General features: G+C 34.2%; 1 long non-coding RNA gene across 2 annotated transcripts; it reads left to right on the forward strand.

Moving 5' to 3' along the window:
• The first annotated feature begins 4,907 nt into the window (after nt 1-4,907).
• On the forward strand, nt 4,908-14,844 carry LOC137616155 (uncharacterized). 2 transcript variants are annotated; one of them, XR_011039299.1, is made up of 4 exons: nt 4,908-5,020; nt 9,959-10,103; nt 13,834-13,979; nt 14,766-14,844. It is a non-coding gene; the product is annotated as an uncharacterized lncRNA (long non-coding RNA). The 2 variants fall into 2 exon arrangements; XR_011039300.1 differs by lacking the exons at nt 13,834-13,979; nt 14,766-14,844 and adding an exon at nt 11,090-11,178.
• Nucleotides 14,845-15,780: the final 936 nt, after the last annotated feature.

Genomic DNA, 15,780 nt, shown 5'->3' on the forward strand with positions numbered 1-15,780 from the left:
TGCTTGACTGTCATCGTTTGGGTGCAAGCTTAAAAGACCTTTACCGAACGTTTGTTCAATATGAAATAAGTTCGCAGAACAATACTCAGTCGTGTGGACGGAGCTTTAAGGCCCGTCCACACTATTAAGCATGCCCGATGGGCAAACTGTGATACCAGATCTCAATGGGTAGTGAGAATGAGGATTGGTGCCGTTAGAAGCATGATGTCTACAGGCAAGGATCTAGCAACAAACAGTGCAGCAAGATGGTGTGTAGCAATTATCTACTTGTTTAGCAGGCAAAGAGAACACAGCGGACAGAAGAAATAATTTCCCAAGGATAACCATCACCAAGAGGTATTTAAACTGTAGAGAGAGGCTCAGCCCACGTGCCAATTTACAGAAATTAAGCTATAAAATTTTATAATATATCTAAAGTTAGAATTCAAAACTTAATTATTTCTGCCAACGTTACCCTTTTTATGTTATAAAAACCTGATGTTTACAGGGTTTTTTTTTTAATACATACCCTAGAAGGAATCCTTCATATTCATTTTAGATAAATTTACAGAATTCAATTAACCATAATGTGAGTAACAAATCAAATCAATAAAGGTGAGGACACACAAATCTCCACTAAGAAAATGGACAAGCAAAATCATGTGAATTTCACTCGAATTGAAATATCTTGTGTAGTAATCATGCAGAATAGTTTGTGTAAAATTCTGAAACTTTCCTTCTACTAACATATTAATACAGTGTTAGCATTACTGAGGAAAGAAAGGTCACTAAAGCAACTTAGGGGCAGTAAATATCACCCATCCCGCCCCCTGTCTTGCTTCAGTTTACTAGGAGAAACTGTTTCAGATGTTTCTGTTCAAGCTCACTGACAGGCAGCTGCCTATCCAAGTATGCCTCGTTCCATTGCTTTTGACGTCACCTTCGTGCCTGCCGCTCCCCCTCCTAGTTTGTGTGTTGGTGTTACCGGATCTAGTATCACTGTTTGCCGATAGTGTGGACAGGCCTTTACAGTTTGGCTTCTGACGAATGAGATCCTGCACTTATGTTTTAGTAAGATTAAGAGGCATCAATTTATATAGATTTTCCCAACTATAAGTATCGCATATCCACTTTCTTTTAACTTGAGAAGGCATATGATATTACCTGGAGACATGGTATTCGAATCATTCATGAAACTGGACTGAGAGGGGAACTGCTAATGTGTTAAATCTTTCCTGAATAACTGTCCATATAAAGTTGGACACACTCCTCTTGTTCATTTCTTGAACAAGTGTGTGTTCCACAAAGCAGTATTTTTAATGTAATTTTATTTCCCTTAAACATAAAAGGCATTAGTTCTGTGTCTTGTGAAGTCATGCACACCTTATTAATCGATAGCCTCTCTTCTTTGCAGTATCACGGATGATTATTTCCCAAAGAAAGATTCGGGTAACTATTAGTAAAATGGCAGAATGGGCTGCCAAAAGAGGATTTTAACATTTCATCCTCGAAAACTGTGCCAATGGATTTTTGCTATGTAAGGAGTCTTCATCCTGACCCTGAATTATACAAAGGGGAAGAATTTCTTGAAAAATTAAAACATTTTATTCTTAGAATTATTATTTGACAGTAAGTTAACATGGGTTCCTCATATAAGAAAAATTAAAAGTGTGATGTATTCAATCTCTGAATTTGATTAATTTTATTCCATATTTCTTGGGGTGCTGATAGAAAGCACCTTCTAATTCTTTGCAAAGCATTAAATGACACTTTAGTTGCATATGGTTGTCAAATATATTTCTTAGAAACAATAGCAGCACTGGCAATATTGGATTCCTTACACAATGCAGTATTAAGAATAGTCAGTGGAGCTTTTAAGTCGATTCTCTCATATTTAGTCTCGTGAAATGCCTTTGGCACTCCGCCGCCAGTCATCACTGGTTTGATACTGGTTTAGACTTCGGAAGCTGCTAAAGTCACTCACATGTGAAACTGCTTTTAATGTATGATGTACTACTATTTATGATAATCACCCTAGATGCCCTAAACCTTTAGATTATAGACCTTTAAGAACCTCGGAGGACTTGGAAATTCCTAAGAGTAAAGTTTTACTTGTAGAGTACTCTGGAGTACCTCCAAGGAATGGTTTCTGTAAAAGTATTTTAGATTCAAAACGATAAGCATCCAAAGAGATAATGAGGGTCCCTTTTTGAGCATCAAAAATGCCATAAAAACGGTTTTCATTTTTAAAGCTGAATCCAAGTCCAGCGGTGGCGTCGAATTTGGGATAGCTTTCCCAAATTTTAATCGAAGTGGTGGATTACCTAACCAAGCGTCCGTTTTTACATCTAAATGCTATACTATTTCAATGGCAGTTAAGGAAATTTTCTGGCTACCTCATAAAGATTACATTTTTTTGCGACTCCTGAAGTCTGTTGATAGTAATGAACCATTTGAATTCATTACATCCAATATTAAAAGAGATTCTTGAATTGCTGTATCTACTTGGAAATAGAAGTAAGAATATTAAATTTCTAATCAGTTTCTGCTCAGGTTAATACAAAGGGAAATGAGAGAGCGATCTCTCTAGTAAGAAAACACTTCATAATTAACGTATAGAAATAACTATAGTACCTGCAAATCATATGCACTCCGTAATTTAGTCTGCACTTGGAGAAACTTGGAACTGTTATTAGGAGTTGGAAAATCAGAAAATTAGTGGAATTGTTAAGTCATCTCGCTCATGGGCATATTTTGATATGACTAGTAGAATTGGTCCCACCGGACTGACACACAACTTTTTGATGGGTGGAAAACATCCGCCATTCTGTGAAGATTGTTTGGTGCCATCAACTGTGAACCTCCAAGTTACTTGACCGAAAAATTGTGTCATTTTGATAATTGCAAGGATAGCAATGGAATCTACATTCGATGAAAAAATTGGGACCTCATTGTAATGTGGATTGCCTTTTTAAGTTTTTTGTGGAGGCTAGTTTATTTAATAAGATATAATCATTGTTTGAAATGAGAAATATATAATCATTAACTAAATTTTTTGTCCTCAATGGCCATTGCTGTTACGATGCCAGATAATATCTAATAATCCATCAACATTCTCTCCTTAACTAACCCTTAGTTTTTTTTTTTTTTTTTTTTTTTTTTCAGCTTAACGTCTATTCCTGGTTCTTTCCTTCCGGTTTGACACCCAGTCACTTTTAACTTAAACTTCATAGTGCAATTTCATGGGCTTCCGCCACTCATGTCCTGGTTAAATTGCCTAATTACAAATTTCTTCTTATATAAGAATATAAGTATATTCCCATATAACATTGATAGGGAAGAATGGGTATGCAATTTTATGAGTTTCTTTTGTAGGCTATACAAGATATCTAAAGATGAAACTAACTTCTTTAAAATTAAAGAAAATGGACTCACCAAAGTGAGTGTTTTGTATTATTTATATGTTAGAAATCATTCACAACACATTACGGAGATGTGAAAGCTTTTAAATCAGAGAAATTTCTTATCTTATCTAAATTTTATTCTTCACAACAAATGACAGAATTAATGACATGAGATTTAGGATAGAATCGAAAAAAAAATCAGAGATTCATTGAATGTTTATTCAAATTTTAATGTGAGTTATAAATACTCAGCATTGGGTGAAAAATAATGCATTACGGCTATACAAGTTTAGTTTCTTTTCATCTCTAAAGACTCTAATGGGTAACTTCCAACCATTGAACAGTATCTGAGTACCTCGTTCGGTGTATTATTGTTTGGATTAGTCTACGCTTACGATTATTTACGTTTTCTTTGAAAACTGATGAGTCCATTTTCTTTATTGAGCAATTATTTAAGAGATCTGTTTAATGTGCTCACTAATGCGATAAACTTCGTCTTCAATTTGAAATTGATCTATCATTTAACACAATTTACGAGACATTCGCATACCCCATTGTTCAATTTTTAGAAGTTAAATATATTAGCCGTTAGAGATAAGAAGAAAACATCTCATCCTGCCCATATCCTATCCCCGTGAGAGAGAGAGAGAGAGAGAGAGAGAGAGAGAGAGAGAGAGAGAGAGAGAGAGAGAGAGAGAGAGAAGGGGGGGGGATTTTTGTGTCTATTTGATCGAGGCATTGCAGGTTTTCAGTGTAAGAGGGAAATGTGTGAATCTGTGTAAAGGATGCGAATATAGTTACCCGCAAAGTTACCAAATAATCTACAATATGATTGCTTCAATTTGGGGTGGCTAGTTGTCTCTTACATTTACAGTAAGCTTCACAAACTATTCTTATCAAAATATGTCATTGTAAGAGTATAAACACTTTTCAATAATGATGTGCAGAAACAGTGCTTATTTTGAAAGCAAGTTTTAGGTAAGCGCAGTTGTAGCTATGCAAGGTAATAAACGAATAAAAACTCATTTCCATACTCAGTTAATTCTAAACGTTCTACCACACCTTGATTCTTAAAATGTTATCAAACCCTTTTCTTGAACGTTCCATACTAGTATTGAAGTTATTGAAATGATGTTTGTATCCCATACATTTTGAAGACAAATAGCAAAATGTACCAGGTAAAAGAGTAGGTCTTGTCCAGTGATTCACTTCAGTTGTGCCCTATTCTTATTTTCCATCTTCTTTTTCTTCGTATATGCAATTAGTGTTATCGTGCTATTCCGAAAAGAATGTTGGAAATGTTTAGAAATTGATAATCTTTTGTCCTAGGTGAGGAGCAGAAACTTTTATAATGATTCAATTGGTGGTAAATTTTGCCATAACTTTAATATAACTGTGTTCTTCAGTATCAATAATAACGCTTTCAATGGACAGTTCTATAAATAAAACTTAGGATTTACATAAGCCATAATGGTCATGACGGTCAGATACAGATGGAGCCACTTGTCTCTCCAGGACGACAAAACAAGGATTTCTGCTTCCTTGATTTTCAAAGTTCTACATTCTGAACCTTCAGAATTTGTGAGCCATTTATGTCATGGGACTGAGGTTGTGAACGTCAATTGTGGAAATTATAGGTAAGTATTCTTTTTAAAAAGTGTTAATGTTGTGAACATTCGTGGTATTGCGTTCCCGTATTCCAAGAATTACACTGCTAAATTGAATTACTGGTGTTGCAAATTTGATCTTTATTCTGTCATCGCCGTGTCAAACTATTCAAATTCCATACTTTTCACGTAGTTCCTCATACTTTCGTTTGGCAGTCCTCCATACTTGTGAAGGTGTCTTTGATTTTGGGTGAAAGTGAATCTAGTGTTTATTTAACGTTCAAATTCTTATTACACATATTCCGAGGTTTAGGTCTATATAATTCTATCTAACCTAAACACTTTCACTTGTGTATTTTTTGATAAGTGATTACATTGATTCCGGTACCAATTTCATACAGCTGCTGCTGCTACAATACTTAAGGTTGAAATTTACGAGAAAACAAAGCTGCTTAAATCGACGAAGCCAATTATTAGTCCTTAATTTCGACGAACTTGCGCTAAATTAAATCTCCCAATTCCAATTTCAAACTTAATTCAAGCATTGCACGCATTCATTAACTTTTACACTCTCTCTCTTCATATTTAGCTACTTTAGTTACAAAGCGAGTTTTTTCAAAGGCAAAGTATTTCATGTAAATACATTAAAATACAATATATTACATGACAATGGACAATCAATAGAACTATGTGAAGGTTTAGTGACACTGATTACACAAATGTGAAGGTTTTGTGACATTGGCTACACAAATGTGAAGGTTTAGTGACACTGGTTACACAAAAGTGAAGGTTTAGTGACACTGGTTACACAAAAGTGAAGGTTTAGTGACACTGGTTACACAAAAGTGAAGGTTTAGTGACACTGGTTACACAAAAGTGAAGGTTTAGTGACACTGGTTACACAAAAGTGAGATTTAGTGACACAGGTTACACAAAAGTGAAGGTTTAGTGACACTGGCTACACATATGTGACGGTTTAGTGACACTGGCTACACAAATGTGAAGGTTTAGTGACGCTGGTTACACAAGTGAAGGTTTAGTGACACTGGCTACACAAATGTGAAGGTTTAGTGACACTGGCTACACACATGTGAAGGTTTAGTGACTGTTTACACATGTGAAGGTTTAGTGACTGTTTACACATGTGAAGGTTTAGTGACTGTTTACACATGTGAAGGTTTGGTGACTGGTTACACAAATGTGAAGGTTTGGTGACTGCTTACACAAATGTTAAGGTTGGTGACTGGTTACTAAAATGTGAAGGTTGAGTGACATTGGTTACTAAAATGTGAAGGTTTAGTGACTGTTTACACATGTGAAGGTTTAGTGACTCTTTACACTTGTGAAGGTTTGGTGACTCTTTACACTTGTGAAGGTTTGGTGACTAGTTACACAAATGTGAAGGTTTGGTGACTGGTTACTAAAATGTGAAGGTTGAGTGACATTGGTTACTAAAATGTGAAGGTTGAGTGACATTGGTTACTAACATATGAAGGTTCAGTGACATTGGTTACTAAAATGTGAAGGTTCAGTGACATTGGTTACTAAAATGTGAAGGTTGTCACATTGGTTACTAAAATGTGAAGGTTGTCACATTGGTTACTAAAATGTGAAGGTTGTCACATTGGTTACTAAAATGTTTAGGTTTAGTGACATTGATTACTAAATTGTGAAGGTTTAGTGACATTGGTTACTAAAATGTGAAGGTTTAGTGACATTGGTTACTAAAATGTCAAGGTTTAGTGGATATACAAATATGAAAGTTTAGTGTCATCCAATATACATATGTGAAGGTTTAGTGACATTAGATATACAAATTTGAAGGTTTAGTGACATCGTATATACAAATGTGAAGGTTTAGTGACATTGGTTACATAGATGTGAAGGTTTAGTGACATTGGATATACAAATGTGAAGGTTTAGTGACATAGGTTACACATATTTGAAAGTCTAGTGACATTGGTTACACAAATATAAAAGTTTGATAACTTTGATTACAAAAAGGTTAAGGTTTAGTAATTTTAATAAAACAAATGTAAAGGTTTAGGGATTTTGGTTCCACATTGTGAATGGTTGACTTTGGTTACACAATGTGAATGGTTGACTTTGGTTACACAATGTGAATGTTTGACTTTGGTTACACTATGTGAATGTTTGACTTTGGTTACACAATGTGAATGTTTGACTTTGATTACACAATTAATGTGAATGTTTGGCTTTGATTACACAATTAATGTGAATGTTTGACTTTGGTTACTCAAAGGGGAATGTTTAGTGACTTTGGTTACTCAAAGGGGAGTGTTTAGTGACTTTGGTTACTCAAAGGGGAATGTTTAGTGACTTTGGTTACTCAAAGGGGAATGTTTAGTGACTTTGGTTACTCAAATGGAAATGTTTAGTGACTTTGGCTGCACAAATGGGAATGTTTTAGCGACTGGTTGCACAAATATGACTGTTTTTAGTGATTTTGGTTACATATTTGTGAAGGTTTGGTGACTGGCTACACACTTGTAGCATACTTGTGAAGGTTGAGTGACAATGGTTGCAGCAACCATACTTGTGATAGGTGAGTGACTCTGGTTGCATACTTGTGAAGGGTGAGTGAATCTGTTTGCATACTTGTGAAGGTTGTGAATCTGGTTGCATACTTGTGAAGGTTTGGTGACTGGTTACTCTTGTGGAGGTTTAGAGAATTGGTTACAATTGTGGAGGTTTAGAGAATAGGTTACACTTGTGGAGGTTTAGAGAATAGGTTACACTTGTGGAGGTTTAGAGAATTGGTTACACTTGTGGAGGTTTAGAGAATAGGTTACACTTGTGGAGGTTTAGAGAATAGGTTACACTTGTGGAGGTTTAGAGAATAATTGGTTACACTTGTGGAGGTTTAGAGAATAGGTTACACTTGTGGAGGTTTAGAGAATAGGTTACACTTGTGGAGGTTTAGAGAATTGGTTACACTTGTGGAGGTTTAGAGAATAATTGGTTACACTTGTGGAGGTTTAGAGAATTGGTTACTCTCGTGGAAGCTGGTTACACGCTTGTGAACGTTTGGTGACTTTGGTTATATACTTGTGAAGGTTGTGACTCGTGAAGGTTTGGTGACTGGTTACACTCTTGTGGAGGTTTAGTAACAATGTTTACTCTGTTGTGGAGGTCGAGTGATTCTGGTTACACTGTTGTGGAGGTCGAGTGACTCTGGTTACACTGTTGTGGAGGTCGAGTGACTCTGGTTACACTATTGTGGAGGTCGAGTGACTCTGGTTACACCTTTGTGAAGGTCGAGTGACTTTGGATACACCCTTGTGACACCCTTGTGAAGGTCGATTGACTCTGGTTACACCCTTGTGAAATTAGAGTGACTGTTTACACCCTTGTGAAGGTCGAGTGACTCCTGTTTACTCCCTTGTGAAGGTCGAGTGACTCCTGGTAACATCCTTGTGAAAGTTTAGTGACTCTGGCTACACACTAGTGAAAGTTTAGTGACTCTGGCTACACACTAGTGAAAGTTTAGTGACTTTGACTACACACTAGTGATGATTTAGTGACTCTGATACACACTAGTGATGATTTAGTGACTCTGATACACACTAGTGAAGGTTTAGTGAGACTGATACACACTAGTGAAGGTTTAGTGACTCTGGCTACACACTTGTGAAAGTTTAGTGACTCTGGCTACACACTTGTAAAAGTTTAGTGACTCTGGCTACACACTTGTGAAGGGTTAGTAACTTTGGCTACATACTTGTGAAGGGTTAGTAACTTTGCCTACACACTTGTTAAGGGTTAGTAACTCTTGTTACACACTTGTGAAGGGTTAGTAACTTTGGCTACACACTTGTGAAGGGTTAGTAACTTTGGCTACACACTTGTGAAGGGCTAGTAACTTTGGCTACACACTTGTGAAGGGTTAGTTACTTTGGCTACACACTTGTGAAGGGTTAGTTACTTTTGCTACACACTTGTGAAGGGTTAGTAACTCTTGCTACACACTTGTGAAGGGTTAGTAACTCTTGCTACACACTTTCTAAGGTTGAGTGACTTTGGCTACACACTTGCTAAGGTTGAGTGACTTTGGCTACACACTTGCTAAGGTTGAGTGACTTTGGTTTCACACTTGCCAAGGTGGGTCCATGTATTTGGCTAGAAATTAAAGTATCATATTTATTTACTCTTTGAGTTTTAAAATGAAAATACTTTTCTATATAAAGAACTTAACGTTTCGAGTTTTTACATTAATTTAGCACATCCATAAGGTTATAATTTTGATCAATCTTCCAATTGTGGGTCCTATTTATCATCTGCTTCAGTAAAACAAGTGTTTTAGATAAGTGTTAAATATATTTTTCAAACTGCTTTTTACAAAACATATGTTTTGCTTTCAGGGTCGATTTTGGTTTTAATGCGTGACGTTTATTTTCTAGCGAATTTTTATTGCATTTGAATTTGAATGTTTTACGTGATATATTGTTTGATACAGATACTAGTTACTGGGATTAGTAAATTAACTTTAATTTTTTATGCTAACAAAGATGCATGAAAAATTTGCATAAATTAGTGATGTGAAACAACTTTTATATTTGATGCAATAAGTGATTGATATGGAATTGGAATTAATGCAGTCATTAGTGTTTGTTACTCTTATGAATATAACGTTTGGGCATTCAAATGCTTCAATTTTGTCTGAAAATTATTTCAACAGCTTCATACACAAGTAGGTTGGTATTTTTACCCGGTTTTCTAGTCATGCAGTTCAAGTGGGTAGGAAATAAGATATTTTTTTTAAAACATTTATTGGGATATTCGGCACAAGTTGTAATAGAAATTCAGTATTCTAATAATACTGCTATTTCTTCAAAAACATTTTTTGGTATACCTGAAAATTATTAGCATATCCTCGCTGGTAATGTCTTCAAATGAAGTCTTGTTGAGTTGCCGAAATATTTGTTCTAACAAATTTTTCTTTTCCAGATTTCAATGACCATGCTGAGGGGCTGAAGCTTGAACGATGAATACGATGTACACGTATCTGGGAAATTTTTAAAAGGAAGATTCCATTCAGCTGAAGTATGGTAAATTGATTAGAAGATTTACTTTGAAAATTACCCACATGCTGGTAGGTGGATAAAACTACTTGATCTTTGTTTACCTTCAATTGTGAAAAATGTCGGTTCAAACTAATTTTAAAACCTGAAAATTAAAGTTCTTTTAAACTGGGAATTAAATTTTGGTCTGATTTTAAGTGGGAGATGTCATTCCGGGTAAATTAGAAAAAAAAAAAAAAACTTATTTCCAAAGTTATATAATTTCTCAAATACTTGGCCGAACCTTTAATATCAGAAATGGGGTTAGTAATTGGGAAATCTAATACATTTAGACGGAAACGTAATATTAAATATTAGATATTCCTTTGGTATCCTGCTTAAATAAAAGAAAATTTTGTAGGCTTTTAAAAGCTCTTAATTTTAACATGCAGTAAGTGTTCGTCGATAGTTACCAGTGCGTAATTCTCGGATTATCAAGTATTGATTGGCAGATATTTTAGTGATAATTGTAAATGCACCTCAAATCTATAACTAAATTGCATATAGAAAAGAACAAAATATACAAATTGATGGTAGATTATGACAAGTGGCTTGCTGAAACATTCACTACATGTTGGTTTGTTGTGAACGATCATGGTTAAGTCCCCACCATCACCAATCCTAACTGGCCAGCGTGGTGATAAATGGCCAAACCCCAGGCATGAATAAGGACATTTTTTAGGCCTTTGTATTGCAGTGGGATTAGAAACGGATGTAGTTGTTGCAAAAGATTAAACTCGTCAAAATGCTTGCATAATGTGCGCAAGATAGTGAATATGTATAGCTTGTAAGATTGTGATTATGTATAGCTTGTAAGATTGTTAATGTATAGCTTGTAGGATTATGAATATGTATAACTTGTAGGATTTTGAATATATAAGTTGTAGGATTGTGAATACTGTATGTACATTTTGTAGGATTGTGAACGTTTATAACTTGTAAGATTGTATATTACTTGTAAGAGTGTGAAGAATTTGAGATTGTAATATTTTTTATATATAAAATGTTCTTTTTTCAGATTGTTCATATGTTCAGCCTCATGCAAAAGAAATTGAGACTATGGTTTTACAAAGGGTAGGAGGACAGAATATTTCCATTTTGAAAGGTGAGAGGAATTACTAGTGCATATGCCTTACATTAAAATCTTTAGTTTGTTTTATTATTAATCTGATGCAATTTAAAATTTTAAATTAATAGTTTAAAGATATCGGACTGGGAAAAAGATTTAATATGTACACTGAATGCTTTGGTTTCTTCCATGAGCATTTGAAAATCGTGTTTGGAACTAGAAAAGAAAAGAAATACAAACAGGATGAACGTTAAAACGCCAACAGTAAAGCTACAGATTGATAGAAAATTTAAGAACGATATGACTAGGGAAAATTCATAGAGAATACTACAAAAAGGTGTGTAATTTAGGGAAAATTCATAGAAAATGCTTCAAAAGGTGTATAACTTCATTAATAAAAGCCTATTACAGCAAAAATACTTTTAAGTTAACATTACAAGTTACTTTAGGTGTTTATTATTTGAATATATTAAAAAGCCCTTTTCCTATTACTGCCATTTGATTTTAATGTAATTTTCCAACATCTTTATATTCATATAGTGTTCTCTTATGTTGTAATAATCACTACTTCTGCCTGTTGCGTTGTCTTCTGGTCTTTTTGCTTTTTTCTCACTTTTCTCTCTTTGCGTTCTGAGGTTTCTTCTGGTTTTCTTTCCTTCGCATACCCTTAGTTTCTTATGGCTGTGGTTACGCTATAGTTAATATTGATATTTGTTGGTTTCTTTGAACTGCCGGTTAGGTTGAGAAATTTGGTTTACGTAACTAAAAAACTGTGCCAATCTGTAATTCTCTTAATTGTAATGTTCCAGCAGTTTTGGTGACCCTTCGCGACTGAATTTCTATACTTCATTAGAATAGTTTTCCTTTCAACAATTGGTATCCCGAGATTCGTATGGATTTTTTCCTTGATTGTTTCTTGACAGGTTTCGCTTCATCTTGATGTACTATTGATTTACAGGGCTTTTCATAAGCATGTTGTTTGTATTCCCAGTATTTTTCATGTTTCTACATAAGTATTTTAGAATCATCTTTGGGCGTCTTGGTATTTAAATTTTTCTAATGCAAAATTTTAAATTTGGGATATTACGAAATATATCTTCGATTGGTATAAATCATATAGTAACTTGGATCGTTAAATGTTTAGGTATTTTTACTTCAGAATAATTTTCTTGCAATTTGATATACCGGTAGGCAAAATGACCTCCATTTTTTTTTTCATTTAGTACTACAAATGACAGTTTTTAGTCTTGTTTTTGTTCTAAATTTGTTGATTTCTATATGAATCGGTTAGAATTTTCAGCGATTTTGGGAAGATTATTTTTTACTTTCATCTTGGTTTTCGTGACTGAAGTGTTCAAGATGCTAGTTTTTTTATTTTTTAAACACATTTTATAAGAAATATTTTATGCCTTGGAGGCATAAATTTCTATTGACCTTTATTTTATTAGATTCTCGGTGAATTTTGGTTACGTTGATCTTTGTGATTGCTTTGGAAAAATTTTGTATTCAAATCAAACGAGTCAAGTAATGAGTCTAGCTATTTATTATTACTTACTAAGCTACAACCCTAGCTGGATGCTATAAGCCCGGGGGCTCCAACAGGGTAAATAGCCCAGTGATGAAATGCAACAAAAGAAAAAATATTTGAACAGTAACATTAAAACAAATATTTCCTAAATAAACTTAAAACTTTAACAAAACAAGTGGAAGAGAAATAAAATATAAAACATTAACATGAGTGGAAGAGAAATAAACTATTAAAACATTAACAAAACAAGAAGAGAAATAAGATAGAATGTGCCCAAAGTGTACTCATAAGCAAGAGAACTCTAACCCAAGAAAGTGGAAGACCATGGTACAGAGACTATGGCACTACCCAAGACAGAACAATGGTTTGATTTTGGAGTGTCTTTCTCCCAGAAGAGCTGCTTACCATACTCTCTTCTACCCTTACAAAGAGGAAAGTGGCTACTGAACAATTGCAGTGCAGTAGTTAACCCCCTTGAAAGAAGAATTATTTGGTAATCTGTGTTGTCAGGTGTACAAGGACAGAGGAGAATATGTAAAGGCCAGACTATTCGGTGCGTAGGCATAGGAAAAAATAACCGTAACCAGAGAGAAGGATCCGATGTAGTACTGTCTGGTCAACCCCATAACTCTATAGCGGTAGCATCTCAATGGGTGGCTGGTGCCCTGGCCAACCTAGTAAAGTTTTGTAAAAGTTTCTCCAATTAATGTTAATTGAAGTTTGTTGGACTTTGATTTTCGAGGATTTAAATCTTTGGCAATTATCCATTACGGAGCTTCATTTCAATGAGACTACATTGTGTTCTTTTAAGAATCTTATATATAACTCTTGAAAATTATTAACAATCTGCCTCATTGTTGTTTTTGGGGGTGAAAATTTCAGCTTCATAATGAGAAAGCAGTTTGTGTTTTATTTGGTAGTTTAGTAATAGAGTTTGAGTGAAAAGTTTGATGGGAATACTTAATAAAGGTTAATATTAGGTGTTAAGACAGGCTCGTAATTGCAATTTATTTTGATGGTGTAATATCTATAAACTATCTTGGCATCTATGAAAATTGTTCTATGTAAATTAGTCCTCATTGCAAAATAATCTTTAAAAATTAAAACTGTTTTACAGAAGATTTTGCTTAATATATGCACACATCAATGCCTAATTTCTTTGCAGGTTCAAGGCGACCTGAATGAAGGAGTTTATACGGTAACAAGCTCTGTATCTTGTACAGAAATCTGCTCAAGATTGTTCACCAAAGTTGTGGAATGACATGAGAAGTTTACTGCCATTTCACCGGTTCAATTGAGAACATTGGATTAGTAAGTGGATAAAAAATTTAGCATTGTCTTCGTTAGCTGTAAAAGAAATTTGCAAAGAAGGATTATAGAATTTTAAGTCTTTATTCTTTAGTACAAAATTAAAGTTAATGTAGCACATGCATATAAAATGGGAAACTGTTGTTTTAAGATGTTAGTACAAAATTAAAGTTAATGTAGCACATGCATATAAAATGGGAAACTGTTGTTTTAAGATGTGGGAAGACGTGTGCAAATTATTTTGAGATGTAGGGAACTCCGTGCAAATTATTTTGATGTGGGGTGCCATGTGCATTAAGATTGTCATTATTTTGATATTTTATTTCGTCAGTTTCAAAGTCTCACGCAAGTGTTTCAAGTTTAAAAAAGTTAAATGTTAGAAACGTGTGTGTGAATAGGTAGCTAATTACCTATATCTAAAGCATACTTGTACCAGTTAGTACTTTAAGTAAAATGTGCTTGAAGAAAACTAAGTTCATGAAAATATAACTATTGTAGATTTAGTTAGGAAGTTTGTTTGATGGTGTAATATATACTCGTCCCCTTGCAAGTGTTTATATCGTTTTGGGTGTTTAACGTATACTAGCTAAGTACTTTAAAACTAAATTTTTTATAATTTTTATCCATTTACTTGAAGTATTTTAAAGCTTTAATATAACTCCATAAAGCTTTAATATAACTCCAATGTTGAAAGGGCAAGCAACAATTTTATATTAAAGCTTTAACTCCAATGTTGAAAGCGCAAGCAACAATCCTCTATTATTTTATACTAATCCTGCACTATTCCAGATTGCAGCTTCGGGCTAGTTACATTTGGCTTCGAATGACTACATGGGATATGTTATTCAGTTAAGATATTGCACAACGGTAAATATTCTCTTAACTTCATGTAAGAATTTTGCCATCAGATGTTTTTTTCTTGCCGAAAAGTAAAATTCAAATTTCTATAAAAAGTCTAACGTTTAAACGTAACCAATGACATTGTTTATAGGGTAAATATTTAGTTTTCTAAACTACCATTAGTTACCTAGACTTCTAAAAATGTAAACTAAATTGCCTCAGAAATTAACTTTTCATGTCAGTTTTCTCATTTTTTATAGTAAATTAATCCCAGATATTCTTCTTTTCAGATGCAAGTTGGCACTACATCAAACACTACACCACAGATGACCAAGATGCCAACACCAATGTCCAAGTTCCAACAACAGAAGTTTAAAGTGTATAATAATGACAGATGGAAGAATAAAAAAGTAATAAATTGCAAAGGCATTTTTATTTCATTCACTCTAAAGCCATTAATTAAAGCACTATAGTCAAATTATTCATAATTCTCCTTTTTTTTTCCTCTTCATAGAGAAGGAAATGGAATAGTCAGAGAGTGAAAAACCCTAAAAGTGTTCTCAAGGGTGTTACCTAAGAATCTAGCAGTGTTGTTTTTATCTTTGAGTCGTCAACTGAATCCAGCGTTTGAGCAGAATAAATCGCAACTCCTTGACAATTCTCCAATAAGTTAATCATAGCTTTACTAAAATCACTTAAGCAAAGAACGTATGATACAAGAGAACGTATGATACAAGAACATACGTTTGAAATTAGCTATGAGAACTCATTGGAAATTGTCAAAGAGTGGCGATTTTTCTGCTCAAACGCTGGATTCAGTTGACTCAAAGATAAAACAACACTGCTAGATTCTTACGAGTCGCGATATTCACACCCAAACTTCACATCACGCATCCTGAAAAGAAAAAAATCAAATTACTCATTTCATACCAATTTATACACATTACAGAAACCAAGACAATGA

This window comes from Palaemon carinicauda, chromosome 22 (assembly GCF_036898095.1).
Source record: "Palaemon carinicauda isolate YSFRI2023 chromosome 22, ASM3689809v2, whole genome shotgun sequence".
Classification (NCBI taxonomy): Eukaryota; Metazoa; Arthropoda; class Malacostraca; order Decapoda; family Palaemonidae; genus Palaemon; species Palaemon carinicauda.